The sequence below is a fragment of the Agelaius phoeniceus genome, chromosome 5 (genome assembly GCF_051311805.1).
Source record: "Agelaius phoeniceus isolate bAgePho1 chromosome 5, bAgePho1.hap1, whole genome shotgun sequence".
NCBI lineage: Eukaryota > Metazoa > Chordata > Aves > Passeriformes > Icteridae > Agelaius > Agelaius phoeniceus.
In genome coordinates, this window is record NC_135269.1 from 70,167,675 (window position 1) to 70,188,774 (window position 21,100).

Sequence of the window (21,100 nt, forward strand, 5' to 3'; positions counted from 1 at the left end):
ACAACCAGCCACAACCTTAGAAATTCCTCTGAATATTCAAAAGTTGCTCCACTTGTTTAGAAAACCCCTTGTTTTTAGTTACCCCATATGGAACAGTGGGAAAAGCAAGCAGTACATGGCTGAACTCACCAGGACATCCAGGAAAACATCCCCTGCTACAGGGATGCCTTGCTGCAGGCTGGTGTGTGATGTGTTGCTGTAGGTTAGTTGGTGTCATTAACTCCCAAAAAGCTGAATGCAAAATGATCAGCTGACTGAAGGATGATTTTCAGAGATTGTCTTCATGGATAATGAGATCCTGCTGGAACTGGGGACAGGACCCACCTTTGACTCTGCCTCCAGCCAGCTGTGTCTCTGAACAGCTGAAATTTCAGAATTCATATATATTAAACCCCCTTGGAGAGGTGACTCAGGCTGTTTATGGCTTACTCTGTAAGGAGTGTACAAGAGGAGAATGGCAGAAGCTCTCAGGCTGGCAGGGAAAACCTCCATGAGATCTTGCTTTCAGCACGTCCAGAGTATGGGAGCTGCAGATTGGAAGGCTTCCTGCTGCTCCTTTTATTTCCTCATACCTCACAGACAGATCATTAAGCCAACAGGGTGGGGTTCTTCTTCTTTGATCCAAAATCCACACTGGGAAAACCATCTCCCTTGATCTTCCCTCCCAGCACTGTAAGGTTTTCCAAACCATTTCAAGGATCATCTTCACACAGAGGACCTAAACCAAGATCTTGGGTTATACATTTTTACAATTCTCCACCTCCCAGAGTTTAAACTTGTAGCATTCCTGCAATTCCATTCATTAAAATAACACACTTCCCTGTTTTCATACCATTAAAGCTTCTCTCTGGAGCCTCTTCTGTGAAAATTCTCGAGGTGCAATTCCCCAATCACTATAACCGATTTCAAATGGTGCTAGAAATTATTATTGACTCTGAACACCAAAAGAAATCAGTCATCCTCTAAAGGGGTTATGGAGATCTGCAAGGATGAAGACAGCATTTCACACTGGAGAATCCCCAAATACTTGATATAATTCTTATCAAGGCACTGGTGAGAAAACAGAGGTTCAGACAGTGAAAATTTTCAACATCAACCATTTGATACATTTTTTAGTATAGTAAAATACTTCAAAAAAATATAATCTTGAACGACTTCTCCAGATTTCAGCAGACTTGGACAGTATGACCAAGCACCTGTGGTCTAATTCTCAGTTGATGGCCATTTCCATGAGCACATCCAACCACCAACCTGCACTCTGGCAGGTCTTGTCACACAACATAAATAACACATTCTGATCTGCCAAACATGCCACAACAAAGAGCCAAACACACAGGAGGGATGCAAACAGCATCCAGAACTCCCAGTGCTTCAATGCAGAAATTACCTGTTTCAAATTTGATTGTCTGCCTTGTATGATACATGCACAAAGTATTTACAAGTGTGATGGAGCAGTAAGAAAAATACATCTAGGTAAGGCTGAAAACAGGTTTGGAGTTAAGAATTTAGAGCACATGTAGTTCTCTCCTTATTCCTCAGCATGTTGTATGAACTAGTTGTAGTAGTTGTCACTAGTTGGGGCACTAGAATCAACACCTTCAATACTGAGTTACAATTCTGTATTTTACTTTTTTGCCTCGTTTCTGTCTCAAAATCTTCTTGGGTTCTGAAGCTGTTGCTCACCACTCACAAATATTATAAACATGATGAGAGAAGAATTTCTGCCTTTGAAATGATTCTGTGCATTGCTCTCCCAGGGGTCACTGGGGTCACAGACCCACTGAGGGACTTTGTTTGGTGGTGGAGGTTAACTGGAGTGGCAGAACCACAAAAGGTGTTGTTGACTTTCTCTTCTTTTCCTCTGAGGCTCCCGAGGGTCCATTTCCCTGATGTAGGCAGGCATTCTTCCTCCAAGAACACTGATTTCAAATGGTGCTAGACAATGAATAGTTAAATCTAAACCACCATATGAAACCAGCTTCCTGAGGGAGCTTGAGTCTAGCTGGGAGGATATTCCTGTAACAATAAATTGGAAATGCCACAGAAGAATACCTAGCCACGTCGGGTTTTTATTTTTCCTGTTAAAACAGTTGATGCTTTTTTCTTATTCTTACCCTTGATTTTGGTTTGAGTCACTCAAATGCTCACTTCTGTTTTCTATTACAGGGCTACCAACAGCAAGAGAATTGCTTGCAGCAGTGTCACTCAGAGGCATTTTGTTAGTCAAGCTTGAACAACATTGTTAGTACAAGGCTTTAACAAGGAATGAAGGACCTTCATCCTGCTTGTGCTGCTGTCTTCTATTAACACATTCTGTCTGCTGAGCTCTGCCCACAGCAAGACTAGAGCCAGACACACCAGCAAGGGCAGCACTGCTGCAAAACTCCCTCTTGTGACAGCAAAACACGGAAGATGTTACCAGATCTTCATTTCAACAGCAGCAGCACCAAGACCAGCATGTGACAGAAGTTGAACATAAGTGCCTGAAGGCTGAATATTCATCCCAAAGGTGTGCAGAGTCTGGAAACCTGCCCACATGTCAGCAGGCTCTGGCTGAGGTGGGATTTGCAAATTAGGGGAAAAGTGTTTCTCCAAACCTAACGTTAAGGACTGAGTTGATTAAGGGCTATTCAGACCTGGCACTTAGCACCTGGAGCCAGCACAGCTTCTAAGAAGTCTGACAGAGGGTTGTTTCCTGGAAATCTGCTAGTGAAGTGTGTTCTAGACAATTTACTCCCTTTCAAAGAGATTTTTTTTCCTTTTTTCATAAGCTCTCTGCAGCCCCTCATCTCAGCTGGCAGAACAAACATCAGACCCAAAGCCCATCTGCAGAGCGATGTCGAGCAAGTCTTGAGTGTTTGCCCAGCCCTGCTCTCAGTGCCATCTTCTGGGAAGCACTCAGGTCCATCACAGCCTCTCAGAAAGGAACACATCACCCCTGGGCAGGGGCACAGAAGGCACCACAAAGTGCCTGCATGGCAGAGGGAGGCACAAAGACACCGTGTGCCCCATCTGGTGCAGAACAACAGCTTTAAGGAAAACAACCCATCAGAGCAGGCTGGGCCTCTGCAAGCAGGCAGTTCCTGCAGTTACTGGAAGAGCTGTCACCACGCCAGGCCACATCAGCACTGGATTTATTGTGCAGCTTTTCTGTCCAGAAAGTGCCTGTGTGGAGCAGAGCAGGCAGGAAGCAGCAGGACAGAGCTGTGCCCGTGGCCCCGGGCTCTGCCCTGAGCATGCAGCTGCCTGGGATTCTTCCACACGAGCTCACAAAACACTAATGGGTAAAATGAAGCTGCTTTCAAGGGCAGGCAGAACCAAACTCTTTTTTTCCTTCAGCCATGCAGAAGTCCAGAATTTTGCCTTGCTGAAGTGTTTTCAAGAGGTTGAAGCATCTTCTTTTTTTCCCTCCTACAGTTTGTTGCACCTGGGTATGCTCCATACCTGCCTCTGGAAGCCCTGTGAGAGCTGATTTAGGCTGACTGGAACCACAGAACCACTGAGGTTGGAGAAGACCTCCAAGATTACTAAGTCCAACCTTTGATTTAATACCACCATGCTCACTGAACCCTAGCATGAAGTGCCAGGTCCACTTGCTTTTTGAACACTTCCAGGGATGGTGACTCCACTGCCCTCAGCCTGCTTCAGTGTTTAACCACTCTTTCAGTGAAGAAATTTTTGCTAATGTCCAACCTGAACCTCTGCTGGTGAAACTTGAGGCTGTTTGCCATTGTCCTGTCCCTTGTTACCTGGGAGAAGAGGCTGATTCCCTCTCAGGAAAATGTTGGTCTTCAGGTAAATAAGGGCATCCCTGAGTCTCCTTTTCAACCCTCAGCCAGTCCTTGTAGAACTGACATTCCAGACCCCAAACCACCATGCAAGATGACCCCATCTGTCGACTCCTGAGGACAGGCAAATATTCTCAATCTCCTCTTCAGGAAGCAGAAAACCACATTAAAAAAAAAAAAATTACACCTGTTCCTCAAGTTTCATCACCTGCTGACACACAGCTCTGTCTTCATTTACCCCAAGGACAACAAACCCAACCAGCTCAGACCAGGAATCCAACTCCTGAAGAGGGAAAATCAAGCCAGTGTGGACACTCTCACAGGGGTATCTGTCAGCAGCACAGCTAACACACTCCTCTCCAAGAAAATCCTCATGGGAAAAGCCCAAGAAACCAGAGATCCAGCTGTTAAACAAGGAAAGCATGGACAATTCACCAACTGTCTCCCTTGGACAAGGCTAATTCCTGCTGCAGCATCTTTTCCATGCAGTTGCATCCACGACATCCACAAATTTGAAGCTGAGGTCCAACAGCCTGGCTCTGCCTTTACCACCAGCCTTAGGATGGTTGCAGACCACAGTTTCTCCATGTGGCTATCCAGAGAGCAAATCCTGCCATTTAATATCATTTGTACTTTTGAAGAAAGCATCTTTCAAAACTTGCAATAACTCTGCGTGCTCCTAGAGCAGGGTAATGAGAAACACACTGGCATCAGGGCTGTAAACTGTCATTTCTAAATTGGAAAACCAAATGAACTGCAGATAGAGAGCTATTGTGCTGCTCCAAGATGCCTCCTTCTAATTAGGTGCTGGAAGTTTTAAAACATTTTCAAATCCTGGACTGCTCCATCCTTCCCAGATTTAATGATTGAAGAGCTGAGGGCAATTTCCTCCTTGAACTGGGAAGAAGAAGAACAGAGCAGTTAGTGTCTTCACATTTACAAGTAAGAACTTGGGAAACAGGAAAGAACCAACCCAGAATTCAAGGACTTAGATAAAAAAACTGTAGATGGAAGAACATCTGATTACACTTAGGTTTCTGCAGTTACAAATTAAGTGTTCTGTAATCCTCCAGAGAAAATTATGGGAATGACATGTCAGTGACTTTAAGCTCTAATCTTACAAGCTTCATAATTCATGTTTTTATTTGACATTGATGGGATCACTTGAATGAGTAAAGTTTTGTCTGCAATTACAGCACTGCAAGAATGAAGTTTACAAAGGCTTTGTTTTGCTGTTGAATAATTCCAGTGATTTACAGGTGGTTTAGCTGCATTTAAACACTTAGTAGGGAACCCTCTCTCTTCTAATGATGAAGTGCAGAATTCCTGCTCTTGGAATGACATGAGAACTGTCTGTGACTCCAAGTGTCAGCTGTGGCCACTTTATCCCATTCGTCAGGGATAATCACACAGAGCATGCACTGGGTGTGACTTGGAGAGACTTCCACGGTGGACTAATGATTCTGTACAGGAAATTCATTAAAAAATAAGTCCTACTGCTTCCTTTCCATGCCCTGCCATAACAGGAGCTGTGTAAATGGATTTTGTTAGAGCTGCACTCACGACAGCTTTATGATCCATCTGAAAGGCAGAGCCAGAATCTGCAGACAATGTCCTGTGAGAGCATCACATCTGACAAACTGCTCAACTTACTGGAACTTTTTAAATCCTTTTTTTTTTAAATTTTAATAATAAAATGTGGAGCTGAGGGAAGATGACAGAGTGACAAGTCTGCAGAAAGGCTCTGTCTGTACCGTGGGAAGGGACTCTGTGAACTTCCTACTTAATGTCTGGCCATGGATCTCATTTATGAGCTGCTGCAGACACCCCATGGCATGATGGAGATGGAGGAGCCACTGAGAAATTATCCATCAACTGAAAAACCAATTAATACAAACTGCAGTGAGAAAGAACTGTCTACCCAGACAGAAACTGGGATTGTGAAGTCAGTTACAGATGTCTTTAAGGGATTTTTTTTTGTTTTTGGTCATTTTCAACTTGAACTTAAGCCACAGCTATTGGGGAAAAGCTGCTTCATCTTTTCTTTTTCTGCACCATCAATCCCCCAGCGTTTTCACCACCAGCTTAATGAATTCCAACTATCAAGAGAGCTCATCCGCTCTGTAATTTGTCTTTTTTTGTTCCCTTCACTAAACAAGCAGGAAAAATGTTTTTAATTTGCAATGCTGAATAAATACCTACTGTGTTTGCCAAGACTTTATTGACATTCATGGCTGTCCACAAAGCTGACTGACTTCTCACAGAGATGGTTTATCTCCTCAAGTCAAAAAAAATAAACCTGCCCTAACAAGAAGATGTTAATCTTCCTTAATAAAATAAATGAAAAGCAGTAGGTCAATAAATAATCCCGTGGCTAGTGAAAGCCCTTCATTCAGGATATGGTCCCAGAGCAGATTTTTGTTGACAGCAAGATCACACAGCACTGGGACACCCTCCAGTGCTCACTGCTGCCTCTGATGCTGCATTTCTTGTCACCTTCAGCAGTACAACACGACTGCCTGTGGGCCATGAAATTCATTCAAAGGATTCTAATACAGAGGGAAAAAATGAGGAGTTTCTTTTCTTGAGTGAGTTATTTTCAGTCACCTGGTTTTCCACAGGGTCAGGGAAGAGGTGGCACTGCATTGCTGCTGAGCTGGGAATGAATGGCTGGGAGTGGGCAGAAAGTGATTAAGCTGGCACTAGCAGAAGACATGAACTGTGGAATTACACCTTGGATAGCATCAAATCCCATCTCTCTTGCTCAGCTGGTCATGAGGAGTTGAGATGAGTTTCAGCCTGCAAGGAAACACAGTTCTTGAACTTTCACAAGAAAATCAATACACTGAACTCTTGAGGTTCTTACTCAAGTTTTACTGGATTTTTACACAAGGCTCAACCTTCGCCACAGGCCTGTTTGCCTGATTTTTTTCCATTTGAATTTCTCTCACTGAACAATTCTGTCACTTCAAAATGAGCCACGTGCAAGAAACAATCAAAGCCTCCACAGCTGGAATTTAACATCATCAGAAGGTGTGTGGTGGCTTGATATAAACAGCAAGAAAAAAAAAGCATTTGGATCATTTGGGAGGAAAAAATAATAACAAACCATTACTGAAAAGATTCCTACACTGATAACAGTACTCCACATTCCTTCCTGGGCTTTGTTTAGCTGCACTGAGAAGTGCCATGAAGTGAAGAGATCTGGGGAACAATCCTCTGGAACAGGCAAAGAGCCCTCAAATGAAGGCAATCATTTGCCACTAGTGAAACATCCAATTTACCCATTATGCAGGCACACCATGCATTCATCTCTGTACTTTCAAAGCTCCTCAAAGCTTTGAGCAGCAAAGGCCTGATGGCTACAAGGTATTTGCAACAACTGATGCTAAGGAGGGGCAGGCATGTGCTGTACCTGAGAAAAAACAGCTTCTACCATGCAAGAGCTTTCTCTGTGTACTTCTGGAACAATTCATTACTGACAGGTTTGTCCTCAGAATCTGGAAGAAGAAAACACCAGAAGTTGTTTGAATTGTGTTGTTCTGCAAAGAGATGAATTAAAACACAACTTGAGAATCATTTTTCTCCTTTCCTGCAGGTTTTACGCAGATTTTTAACCACGTTATGACTCCTCACAATCTGTACTTGTTTGAGAGCACTCACAGTCAGAACAGGTAATCGAGGTGAGCCACTAACCCATCACTAAATACAGGCATCATGCTCCCTTTGGAAAGAGTAATTTTGGATTAGAACTCACCAAAAATTCACAAAAAAAAAAATTAAAAATTGCTGTCTTTGTTTCCCAACAAAATGTGTGTGTAGGCACTCCTTGTGAGATGTATCCAAAATACATCCAAACCTCCTGGCAGAATCCCTCGAGCTGCAGTCCACTTGTGCACTGCCTGTGGCAGTGGTGCCACAGGAGAATAATTCTTTGTGGAGGCAGAATCCACGAACAGCAGGTGCCAGAGAATCACCTGCTGCACACAGCAACATCCTTGACGTAAAAGTTGTCTCAGATTTACTCTGAACTCTGTTTTGAGACCTCACCAGGCTGATTTGGGGGATTAGCAGGGAAGGAAATCCTAAAAATACAAAAGCAGGCTTATCAAGCTGGGGGAAAGGCAGTAAGATGTTTTTGTGACAAAGGCTTCAGGATATGAATTATGCATTACCAAAAACTGACTTCAGTCTGGATGGGAGGAGGGAGATTTCTGTGCATCCAAATCCCAGCACAACAGGCACAAGCTGCTCTGCAGGGAATTACATACATCCTGTACAAACATTATCCATTTGAGAATCTCACTCTCTTCTTTTTTGCCTGAGTATTATTTTGTGCTGATTGTGAGAATCTGAGGCAGAAAACCACAAATAACCTGTGAAATCCTTGGAATCAGCCTCCATCCAATTCAGAGAGGGCTACTGAAACCATAAGGAAGCAGGAACAGTCTGGCTTCAGCCTCCCTCTATTTCTGTCCACATTCCCACCCTGTGCCCATCACCATAGCAGCTGACTGCTCCTTCTGCAGAACACCAACCTTTGGGGCAGCAGAGGCAGGAAAATAGGGGTTTTTTTTTCCCAAATAGATCTCCATTTGCTGGATGAAAGAAGCTGATGTATTTTAGAAACTGGACAGGACAGCCATAATAAAAAAATCTAACTCCCTGTTGATTGCTGAGGTATGTTAATGAGGGTATGATAATGAAGCAGCCACCCACAACAAAACTCACTGCTGATTGTCGAAGTCTTACATTATAAAAACAATATTTTCATTGGCACTGCTGCCTGACACATTTAAAATCCTCTCAGTGGGGTCTGGGAGAAAAACAATGGCCATTAAGAATAAAAAACCCAAAATATTTCTTCAGCTTAAAATAGTTCTTCTGACTTACAGCTTATGGGACGTAAGAGTGATGAGCATCATTTTTAGCAACCACCCTGGCACTGTGGCTGTTATATAAGTTTCAATAGCAGCTCTAATCCCAGCCCTGAGCAGAAATGCCCCTGTCATGAAGCACTCCAAAGCTACACCTGCTGTTTGTATCCTGGTGCCATGAGCTGGATCACAGCCACTCCTGTCCCTACAAAGTGAGCTCTCAAAGCCAGGCACTGCTGCCCCTCTGCTTATCTCCAGCACTGATTAATTTGCACTGCTCCACACTTCATCGAGGCACTTTGTCTGTCAAAGCATGCAAAGTGACCTGGAAGGAGCTGCTCCTCTGTATCTTTAAAAAATAACAATAAACAGCACCAAAACTTTTATTAGTCTGTGTTTTTTTTTGTCTGATACAACACAAACTCAGACTACTCCACCATTACCCAAGAGGAAGCGAAATTAAAATTATCACACAGAAAGCAGATAACAATTAAGAAAGATAGGAAGTTCAATCAGACCACTTCAAGTTTTAACCTCAGCTCAATTCCCACGCCTCAGGAACACACTGCAGAGGACCTTTCAGTGAAAGACAAATATTCTGTACTCCTCCCATCACATATGACACTGCAAAAAAACCCTGAAACCCAAGCCAGGAATATCTTCAGAGTGAAACAAAGCACTTTAGAAACCTTCCTTGTTATGCTGAAGAAGCAAAGAAGCCAGATGAGGCAATGAGCAGCCTGGGATAGTGGAGGGTGTCCCTTCCCATGGCAGAGGGTTGGAACTAGATGGTCTTGAAGGTCCCTTTCCAATCCAAACCATTCTGGGATTCTATGAAGCAGAAATCAGTATTTTTTACAGATATTCACTTCCTACATTCTGCTGCTGCACAGTGACAAATACATATGTCAGATACATTTATATTCTACATACTTTATAGCAGGAAAAATAACCAGTGCAGAGCTCTTACTCCATCAGGGTACTGGAAACAGAAATTATTTACCTTGCAATTTGCACAGATTTATAAGCAGGTTTTCCCTCAAACAACATATTCCTCTAGCATATGCAAGATGCCCTCTTGAGATCAGCACCTGGAATGTATAAAATGGTTTATTTAAATGCATGTTTGCATTTCCACTTCAGCCTCCCCTCATGAAATGCAGTCACACAGTTATGGTAAAAATCAAGATTTTAGGGATTGATCAATGCCCTGCTAGCCATGCTAAGGACTGGAAGATCCAGGAGAGGAGAGGGATCCTCACTGCATGCTGAGCAAGGACCATCTGGATCAAGTGGTGAGCACCTGGCAGTGCTGCAATCCATCACACCTGCACCACCATGCACAGCTTAGAATATTTACTGGTCCTTACTCCTGAACCCCTTCTACTACTCAGTTTGTGCATGTGACTTCTGTGACAGGACAGTCACAGCATGAGGATAAAAGCAGACATTGTGCTTCAATAGTAAACACTGATGCTGGCACACACCATGGAAATTACAGAGCTAATTAGAGGACAACATAATGCTCCATGTATTGAACACAGCCAGGCAAGGCATGGGAAAAGGGGCTGTTGGATTCTGAAAATAAATTTGGTTCTGCTTTGATCTACAACATCCATTGAACAACTTTAGCTGCATTAGAAAAATATGTCCCTGTCCATCAGAAAACATAACATACATCCAAATTACTGCTGATCCTTTTAGTCTCCTCCCCACAACTGGCTCCACCTTTTGAAGCTGCAAACAAGGTCAGCATCTCATCACTGGAGCATTAAAGGAGAGATCAAGTTCTGATTTTCTCTGGGACCTGAGAAATTCAGTTTGTGCAGTAGGTGTTTACCTTCCCAGTGATTTCCAAGGAAGGAAACTACTGCAGCAGGACAGAGACCAAGACACACTGATCTAGAAGCTTCATATAAAACAGAATAAAATGAGCTTGGTTTTCTAGTTTGCTGCCTGAGGCAAGAAAGAGAGACATTAAAAAAAAAAAGAGAAAGTGTAAGGAATAATAAGACAATAAAACCTGATATAAAGGCAGATTAACAGCCTTTCTACTGCAGGCATCATAGGAAGATAAAGTTTTAAAATAGAGGCTTAAACACAAAGGTGTTTTTGTGGCATTTACAGAGGGTTGGCATGGGAGAAAGCTCCTTTCTGTTGATACAGAACTGGGCTGCAGCAGATTGCTATCAAGCCACGTGTACAAGCCACACAAACATCCTGGAAGGAAAACAAAATGATGCTGCACACAGGTGCAGGTCTGGAGCTTGACTACAGAGAAAGAGAGAGCATAATCAAATCCATTACTGCAGTGGAAATCTGGGAAGAAAGAAGATGCAGAATGTGCACACAGAGAACATAACACCACTGTGCACATTAAAAATATGATCAAGACCTCAAAACCCCCAGAACCATGGTTATTCAGTCAGGATGGAATCTCAAAGAGAAGCATGATTGATGCTGTTGAAAGTCTGACCAGTGTAAAAAAGGAAGGATGAAGAACTAGTGTTGATATTTGGTTAAGAAAAAGCAACTGGAACCATCAAAGTTTCCAATGAATTCGAGGCAGATGTCAATCTGGAAGTGGTGTAGGATGGAATCAGAGAGGTGAACCCTAAATTGCACATGACTGATACAACTTCCTAATTCTAAAAATGTGGCCATTACTAAACTAAGGAAAAAGAAACCTAAAAAAACCTCTAGTGATTCAGTCAATGAGAGATTTCACTGTGTATTCTGCCAGCATTCAAGTTCTCCTGTTTGAACACATAAGTTAATTCATCAATTACTAAATGAGTTCAGTTAGTTCACAGCGTGTAATTAATTTATTCTCCTCTGTTAACAGGCACATCCTAGTGTCACTTTGTAGTATTTTGCAAATTCAATTACTAGACACAATGAGAAAAAGGGAATTTTGAAGGCAAAAAATAAAACTGCAGGAAAGACAGATGCAAAACCTATGGAGATAATGTACAACACAAATAGCATCTGGCAGCAAGGTCCCTTCCCTGCCCAGCAGGGCTGGCTGTTCTGAATTAACTTTTCTGTGGTTGGAACAGGTCTGGGAAGTTGGGAGCAGGAGCGTGGCAGCTGCCAGCCCATGGTGGTGTCCCCACAGCCATTTCCCTGCAGCTGGACTGACTTCTCATTTCTCTCACCCCTTCCAGTCCTTTGCAAACAGTCCCATCAAGAGATCCCTTTTTTCATGGAACTACTCTGGATTTCTTTGTGGTTTTAACAGTGGCCAAGGAAATTCACTCAAGAGGAAATTCACTCCCCATAATTCCTACTGTAGCCACTGTGAAGGTTAAAAGGATTAAATGGTTGAAGTGATGACTGGGATAATAAAGTATGTGCTGTGTAATGCCAGCTGCACAGGCCTTGACAGAGTAAAGCTTTAGAAAAAAATAGAAGAGGAAAGTCTTTAAATATAAAACCTGACAGTCCCTTAAACATATCTGCACTCCAAAGGCCATGTGTAAAGCAGGAGCTGGGAGGAGAGCCCTGGATGGTGTTGGGAGGGAGGTTTCAGGCAGCACCTGCAGCAGTGCCAAGGTGGGAGCAACCCCAGTTAGGTCAGATCTGCCTCTCACACTCACCAGCCCTTCCAGCACAGAGGGAAAACAGCACTGGAGGCACCCTCAGCCAAGGAGGGGAATCAGCTGAACCATGATCACAGTAATGGACTGCAATTACAGCTTCATTAACAGGAAAATTAAGTTAGGTTTCACTAACAAGCCATAAATTTTTTCTTGTGTTAGTGCAGTGCACACAGGGCTGGAGCTCTGGGAGGGCCAGTCCTGTTTCATGGGGATGCAGCACCGGGCAGGGACATGTGGCTGTCCACAGTGTCCCCTGCCATGAGACTGCAGTCTGCAGGCATCAGCCACGTGGTCTGTCCCAGCTCTGCCTGGATTTTGGCAGGATTTAGGTGCCTAGACTCTGGAGTGAGAGAACTTTCTATTCAGGAGCTGCTGGGCCATCAGCATGTGCTGTACCACAGCCAAAGGTGTCCCAGCTGGAGTGAGGGAACCTGCTTCTCACCTAGAATTTCCTGTGATAAAAAAGCAGCCTGAACACTACTAAGTGCCCTGGAACAGCCTGAAATCCACCAAAATCCATGCCAGCACCAGAGCCCTTTCTAGAACAAGGCTGCACAGAGGCCCTGGTGGTCACCAACCTTCCAGTGGATACTGGAGCTCCACTTGAAAAGCAGGAGAGCCCCTTTCTGTGCTGTTCAGCCTTCAGCTTCACTCCACCCTGGCAAACTGGAGCAGCACAGGTGCAAAATGTGAGGCTGAACACGTCTCTGCATCGTTTGTGTGGCTCCTGGTACCCAACAGAGTGTTCCACACCAAACCTGAGCTTCCCTGTGCTCCCTGCCAGGCACACACAACCTCAGAGCAGCTGATGCCCAAATCCCTGTCTGAAGCATCACCAACAAGGGCCCTCTGGAGTGTTTCTCTCTACAGAGCTTATTCTGATTCCAAAATCCCATGACATCCACACCCTTGTCACCCTCTCAACACCTCAGGGGTCCCCCCAGTCTTTTCAGTCTCTTTCTGTCTCAGGAATGGGAATGGAGCTCTGCCCTGTGATCCAGGACTTTTTTTCACATCACATGTAGGAATTATTTTCTAATAATTATTTTCTGATTCTGGCCCAGGCAGTTGAGTTCCACACCCAAGGGCAAAAATCCAGCATGGATACAATAAACTGGGCATCTATGTGCTGTAAAAGCTCAGTACTGGGTATTTCTGAAAAGGGTACATGGTGCATGTGCAAAGGGACACAGCTAAACATCATTTTGGGCTGAAGCTTAAAATACACAACCCTTCCTGAACTACTTCTGTATCTGCATGGAAAATTTGGTGATAATCTTGATGAAAAATGAGTAATTAAAAGAATTTTGAAAGTGGTTAAAAGGACAGTAACAGAGAAGACAAAACTGATTTAGACTACAGCACAGCACTGCAGTGAGACAAGGAATTATGATGATTATGTTTGAGGTGTTGTAATTTAAGACAAACTGTAGCAGAACTGCTACAGCAGCTTGCTAATTCTATTACTAATCCTTACATCACACTTTTCCAGACTCCTTATGGATTTCCCTCCTAACAGCCTCTGCTTTATCAGCATTTTTTTGGCAAAAGGAATTACAGTAACTTCTGCTACGAGGGAATAATTGTGTCAGGGGGTTGGTGAGGAATATTCCCTTGCATTTCCAGACTGGAACAGCACTCTGCTTACTACAACACCTAACTGGAACAACCCTCATCCTGCCCTCAGGGCCATGAAAGTTGTATTAGGTTTCCAGTTAAGGTGAGGATAATGTGTATCCTGTGTGGATGTGACAAGATAGGCTAAACCAGCTCAAATAAGTGAAGTAAAAATGCATTGTACAGCACTGTAAAATACCATACAGGTCTATAAAGCAAAGCAGTCTCAAAGCAAGAAGTCAGAAGTCTGACAGATCATAGGAATACAGATTATGAAGCCATGAAAAATCATTTAAAGCTGGATAATTAGGCCCACACCACAAATACTTCTTTTTCTTCTTAAATACAACAGGCCTCACTTCATGAGTCAATATTATTAATACATTGCTTTGTATCATTGCCCATGAGCACAAACTTCTTTCCTTAAACACTCCAGTCCCAGATATTTTCAGATGCAAAGGAATGGAGGGGAAGGCTTGGCTACAATGCCCCAATCAAACTTGTGGGTTTTTTATCTGCTCAAATCCACAGTTCTGTACCCTAAAAGCCAGATGCTGAGCATATCTGCTGCATCACTTCCCTGAATCCCTGCCAGTCCTGTGTGCTCTCTGAAATCCCCTGCAGAGATTTCCAACACACGGGGAGCCCTGCACAGCTCCGCCCCCAACTCTTCCTGCGAGGGACTCCTGAGCAATGGCTTTTATCTCATTAATTCAGTGTTTTTTAGGAAACTACTTTTCCCTGCCAGTTTTTAAACCCAGAGGAATTTTCTAGATGTGCAGTGACAGCGCATGAGTAATAGCTCCCTCATTAAACGACCAGGGAGTCATAAAACAAAACAAATTGTTCAGCTCCCCAGTGTTTTTCCGATTTGCTTTCCCTTTCCAAGTCCTGTAGTGCTCACAAACATCCCAACTATCTAAGTGACGTCATTTCTAGTCAGAATTCTTAAAGGAAACAACATGTCCTTTGCCTGTTGCTCAATTCTCTGGTATTCTTGCAGTCATTTATTTGTGCCCCTGAGTAGTTTCAAGTAATTTTGGTTTTTTTTAAATCAAGAGCTAGTTGTGCCCATGTGAAATATGTACTTCCAAAACACACCATGAAAAGCTTGTCTGGCATGGGAGAGGAGCTATGTTGTGTTTATTCCTGCTGGGAAAAGGTTCTTTATCCCATTTTGAAACCTGGGAGCCACAACTATACAACTATACAGAGCAGTAATTCCAGGAGTATTTTGAAAAGCCACTATTTGGTTTGTGAGAATGAGACAAGATCTCAGTCTCCTGTGTTTCTGTTCAGGATAGAACAAAATACCAAAACAACTCTGGGAGGTGAAAAGGCTTAAAAATATTTGCATTTAGTATGTATTTTGGCAGGCTTGCAGAAGCACTAACTACTATAGTTTTCAGAACAATCCTTTAAGTTGCTCTTGCAATCCTCACCTTAAGACAGCAAAGGAGGACTGAGTAGTGTCAGTCTCAGGTGACCTGAATTCAGTGTTTTTACTGAAAAATGTGGTTTTCTTCAGGAAAACTTCATCTCTTTAGCCTGAACAAAATCTGGGAGCCGCAGAATGAAAACCATTTCAGACAGCCTGAACATCTCACACCACTGAGATTCTAATTCTTTTTAGATCTTTTAATGAGCAGCAGAAAGCAAAGGAATGAGATCAACTGGGAGTTCCAGACCACAGTCCCCAACACATCTGGCAGCCCTGAAGAGACCCATTACACACACCAGGCTCACTGATCTTGCAGATTTCTCCAGGATTAGAAAACAAACCGGCTGAAAAAGCTTATTCCCCTTTACAGGGAACTGTGCTCTCTGTATCTACAAGTAAATGTTTTGATGCTGCTGAATAATCAGCAGCTTTAAATGCACATCTGAGTCAGGCAAAGAAGTGATGAACGTCAGGGAAAGACTACTTGAGCAAAAGGTGAGCAGAGAGCCCAGCCCAGAGCCTCAGGGATGCTCAAGAGCCTCACTGCTGATGATTTCACTACGAGTTTGGTATTCAAACCCCTCTAAGGACACAGGCTGTCAGAATTTGCCTCTTTACACTGCTTTATAATTGGCAACAAAGGTGGGAACAACTTGCCAGCTTCGCTTGTCACATCATCCTTACGACAGCGTGTGGAGGTACCGCTGAGGAAGGGGGATTTCGTCAGGACTGAAATACATCGCAGACACCGTGGCAGATGGCACTGGGTGAACTGAAATGGAATTGAAAAGTTCAGGGTATTTCAGAGAGGGTTCATTTGAGATGAAATGAAGTAACAGCTTAAGAAATACAGAGCAGTGAAGGGAGACAAAAACGTATCCTCGTCATCCTTCTCCCGACATACGGAGATGCTCAATGAACCGAAATGATTGTAAATATTTTGGCATTTACATCACGGCCACAACTGAATGCTGACTTGTCCTGATACCCTGGAACTCCCCAGACATACAACCCCCACTGCCCTGCACATTTTGCAGTCTAAAGGGTGAGGAAATCTCTCTTGTCATTTGTTTAAATGCAAAGCACAGGTTAAGTGGGGACCTCACAAGAATATGCTAAAGGCAGGACTGGAGAAGGGTTAAGAAATTAAACTTTTAGATAGAGAATGGAAACACCCAAGGTTATTAAGACTAGTATGAAAGAGCAGAAATAACCCTTTGAATCTTTAATAATTGACTTTTACAAGGACTCCATCACCTCTCCCTAAAGTCTTTTGTACTGGCTGCTGCCAGAGATGTTACTGGAATGGGCACATCACAGGTCTGAGACTCTGCTGATGCCCTAAGATACAACTCACTTTAACATTCCAGGAACAAGCCTGCTACTGAAGCAGAGTTTGGACAGCATTCCCAAAGCCACAGAGCCCATCAGGCCTGTGGACAGCTCCTCATTAAAAGAAGCAACAAGGAACAAAACCCCAACCTCTTTTCCAGGCAGTGAATGACACCAGCATGAGACTGACAACTTTCAGGATGAGGTCACCTCCGTTTCCCTTCAGACATGAAGCTGGCAAGTACAATTAACAATAATTAAAAACTCCTTTCACAAAGAGACACTACAACTTTTATTATCTCTGCTGAAGCCTAATCAAAAGCATCACAATGGGCTTGTTGATTTTTTTTTTAAACCAAGACACGGCAGAAGATAGAAAGAAAACTGGCAATTAAGAACAGAAACCCCATTTTCTTAGGTGCCATAGTACTTTGGCTCAAAATACATATTGTCCCCCTGCTTCCCTAGAAGAAACTCAGTACTTACTAGACAGCCATGGGAAAACATAACCAAAAATTTTATTTTACCAAAAAAAAGAAGCTTAATGGATAAATAAAAGTGCTTTTGACACTGAAAGTTATGTGGGAAGTGCAAGCAACAAGTTGTAATCACAGTCATGAAAACTTCCTGGCATTGGATCCCAATGATTTTCTTCAGCACAGAGTTCCAGCTGCAGTAAGTTTCTTTGCATCCCAATTTACTATTAAAAAATATAATTATATGAGAGCCAAACCCCATCCATGGATTCTGCTGCACATCTACAATTCAGTAACAACTTTATAAATCCTTTATAATGTTTTTATTTTTGCTGTGCACATTGAGGGTCCTACTGCTCTTTATCAGGGAAGGTATTTTGCCATCCTCCCGTACACAGGCAGACCTGCCAGGTCAGATTTACCAGCAGAACTTTAGGGTGCAGATTAAACCCTGGCAACTGGCTTTCACCCAGAAACTTGAGTGCTTAAATTGCTTCTAGAAGTGTGATTACTTTTGAAATATTTAGTGTTACAACCCCAAAACGACCCTGCTGCTGTGCAGAACATGCTGCGCTCCCGTGCGATCCGAGCAGCATTAGGCACACACGGGTCCCCCTCTCCCAGGAGTGTGGGTGGATGATTCTCCCAAGATTGAGGCAATTTTAGGACAGGAGGGAAGCCCAGGGACTGAGGAATGAGAGGGTTAAGTGGGAAGCAGGCAGAGTGGAGGGTGAGCCATGCAGCAGGAAGCCCACCTGCCCCCGGAGCAATGCCCGCTGGACCAGGAGCGGTGCCAGCCCACAGCCCAGAATAGCAGCAGGGCTGGAGGAAGGGAAGGAAATGTATGGTCTTAGGCAAGAGGTCACCCCAGTCTGAACACATCAGCACTTGAAGTGTGGTTTTGCAAGGGCCTGACTCCACAAATCCCCACAAGGGTCATGACAAGAGGCCAAGGCTGTGACACAGTCCGGTCACTCTGTCACTTCACAGACAAGTGTAAACAGGGAAGTCACATGGCATCCATCCCTAGTGTCATGTAGTGACTTCCTGAGTGCCACCAAGGCTCAGAACATCTCCTGCAACATCTCTTAGCCCACACACAGTGTCTGCAAAAATGGGAACCTTTCAGCACCTCCTATTACCGGCACCCATCCCCGCATCCTCCGTGACTCAGGAATCCGTCTCTGGATGCCAGCGTGCATTTCCCGCTTCCTCTCCCTGCAGCGCACACAAACGGAGCTGAGTGCTGACACAGTAAGTAGATTGACTGCAGTATTTTGCTTTTTGGACCAAGTCCCAATTTCAGTCTGATCTGGTTCTCAGATAGGAGGCTGTACATTGTCACAGCGTTTGTAAGAGCGGTTGCTACACTGATTCCAGGAGATAGGCGAGGCTGTGCATCTGCATATCAGAAAACCAGATCGTGCACGCTGCAGATGCATCAAATTTTCTCAGAATAATAAAGTGGAGAGACACTGAAACCAGGATGGAAATCAGTTGATGGGCTTCTTCCAAACATGCTGGTATAGATACAGGTCAAATTTGCATCGTTATGTTTTTAAAGCCTTTTGAAAAGCAAATATTTTAAAGCAGTTGAGACAACAAGCCTGGCAACAGCAGATTTGGACTGGTTTGTCCTATTACTACAACACTGACTGTGGATCATGCCACAGAAAAACTCAACCTGCAATCAACTGTGCAAGTAACAGGTGAAATGTTTTCGCAGTGCTCAGCATCCAGAAGATGTCACCACAAGCTGGAATTAAGCACACAGGTGCTTCCTGCTGCCTGACTCATTGAAAATCAAGCCTTTCAAAGGATGGTTATACACTGAAAATGGAGATGGATTAAGCAGTTCTTATCACTAAATATATCTGAAAAGTACACAAGCAACTCAGAAGCTCCTTTTCTACCTACTATAATCCTAACAGATCCCTGCACCTTTTCTTTGGAACTATTTTATTAAGTTTACTCAGGAAAGAATGCAGCCTTGCTCATCCACATGGCACAATCATTATCTTTTAACAGCTGTACCATTTTGAGGCAATTTTTGACACGAATTCTCATGTTATGATACCACTATGATTTGAAATAGAAGTATTTTAGACCAAAACCTTAAAGCTTCCAGGCATCTCCTGAAGGACTGGAGGAAGAAGGTCCTCAGACACCTCACTCTGTGTTAGTTGCTCAGCATTTCTTCTGGTAAATGAACTGTAACATTTTAAGCAGACAAATTGCCTCTCACAAATGTATTGGTTCTACCAGACTGACTAAGACAGACAAATAGTGCAAACTTGTCTCTGGCAGTAAATAACAAGCTGCTTTGAACTATTTTTCAGCCCAGAACTGCAAATTAACAACTCCATGCACAGTCTCCATCACAAAGCACTGTAATATGTAAAAAGGGTGCTATGAATTTTAATGCAAAAGTGTGTGACGTATCTTCCAGATGGGAAGCATTAGAAAAAATGTTATTACACACACATATTTTTAATATTAGGCAAATGAGACATCTTGCATGCAGCCACGTTCTTGGGGCAGCTATCACAACTGAAATGCGTGGCTGATCGTAGGGGATTGAAAAAAAATTATTCAGACAAAACCACAAAATCACAAGGGATGGGTGATGTATTTTTTTACCACCCTCCTTGCCCTACCCCTTTGCAGCAATATAAATGGTTTCAACATGTTAAAAAAACCAAAGCAATTTTAAAAAGTGTATCTTGTTTCTTGAAGCTGTCTGGTTGTTCTCCTACAGACACTATCTCAGCATTACACAGGCACTACAGCCATGAGCTGCTGCTTTCTGGTTTGCTGAGATCAAGTGAGTTGTTCCCCTCACTTTCCCTTGAGCAACAAACAAGAAAAACTCTGGGTAATGAAAGCATTAGAAGATAGAACCTCCAGTAGTAGAATCTATTTTACAACAGCAGGAAACAAATTTAAGATAATATGTAGGGCCTTCAGGGAGACATTGAAACAGCCTTCACCCACCTAAAGGAGCTCCAAGAGAGCTGGAGAGGGACTTTGGACAGGGACATGGAGTGACAGGACACAGGGAACAGCTTCCCACTAGCACAGGGCAGGGTTAGATTTGGTATCAGGGAGAAATTCTTCACTATAAGGGGAGTGAGGCACTGGAACAGGCTGTCCAGAGAAGATGTCCCATCCCTGAAGGATTCAAGGCTGGGTTGGATGGGGCTTGGAACAACCTGGGATAATGGAAGGTGTCCTTGCCCATGGCAAGGGGCTGGAACAAATGATCTTTGAGGTCCCTTCCAACCCAAGCCATCCTGTGATGTGTAACTTCATGTCAGTGGGGTGGTTAAAATATGAGCTGAAAGGCTCAGAACTCTCTGGGGCAGAATGAAGTGAAACAAGCCAAGCCAAAAGGTTTTATTTCTCACCAATGCACCTTTGATCATGTTGTTCACAACTTTCACTGTAGGAGCTACAACATACTGACCCCTTATGTAACCCAAGCCTTGGAAAAGTCCATTCCTGCAGCAGCTCCCTGCACCTGCCCCTGCAGGTAAATAAAGGATTACACGGATCAGAACTGCTGTGTATATGAAACTTTGGGTTTTTTCTGCTCAGCAAGCAGCTAGTTTATTCTTAAAATAAAAGGAGTGGCTGTGTTGGGGAAGGGAAAAAAAAAAGGAAAGAAAAACAACATAATGAAAAGGAAGAACACACCCATATGGAAAAAAATGGCCAAAGACAAAGCAGGCTTATTGCAAATGCTGCACAACCCTGTCACTGACAAAACCAAACTATGAATTAGCCAGAAGGGAAACTTCAAGATTCTCATCCCTGTGTGCACTCAGAATCTGTCCACACTTCCACAGAGGTCTCACGCTACTCTTAAAATTGTCGTGCTAAGTTTTCCCATCAAGCAGAACAATAAACAAACTTCTAGTTAGTCCTGCCACTGTAAATATTTTAACTGTGTCCCTGCAGAGCCACA

General features: G+C 43.4%; 1 protein-coding gene across 3 annotated transcripts in view; it reads right to left on the reverse strand.

Moving 5' to 3' along the window:
• Nucleotides 1-21,100, reverse strand: part of LOC129120120 (endonuclease domain-containing 1 protein-like) — a 164,111-nt gene that overhangs the window by 42,392 nt on the left and 100,619 nt on the right. The window contains exons 1-2 of one of the 3 annotated variants that reach the window (XM_077179271.1): nt 833-1,004; nt 130-718 (exon numbers count right to left, since the gene is read on the reverse strand). The exons of the other annotated variants lie outside the window; for them this stretch is intronic. The gene's annotated coding sequence lies outside the window, so the exon portion shown is untranslated. Of the gene's footprint in view, nt 1-129; nt 719-832; nt 1,005-21,100 lie in introns of those variants that run through there. 3 annotated transcript variants of the gene reach the window in all.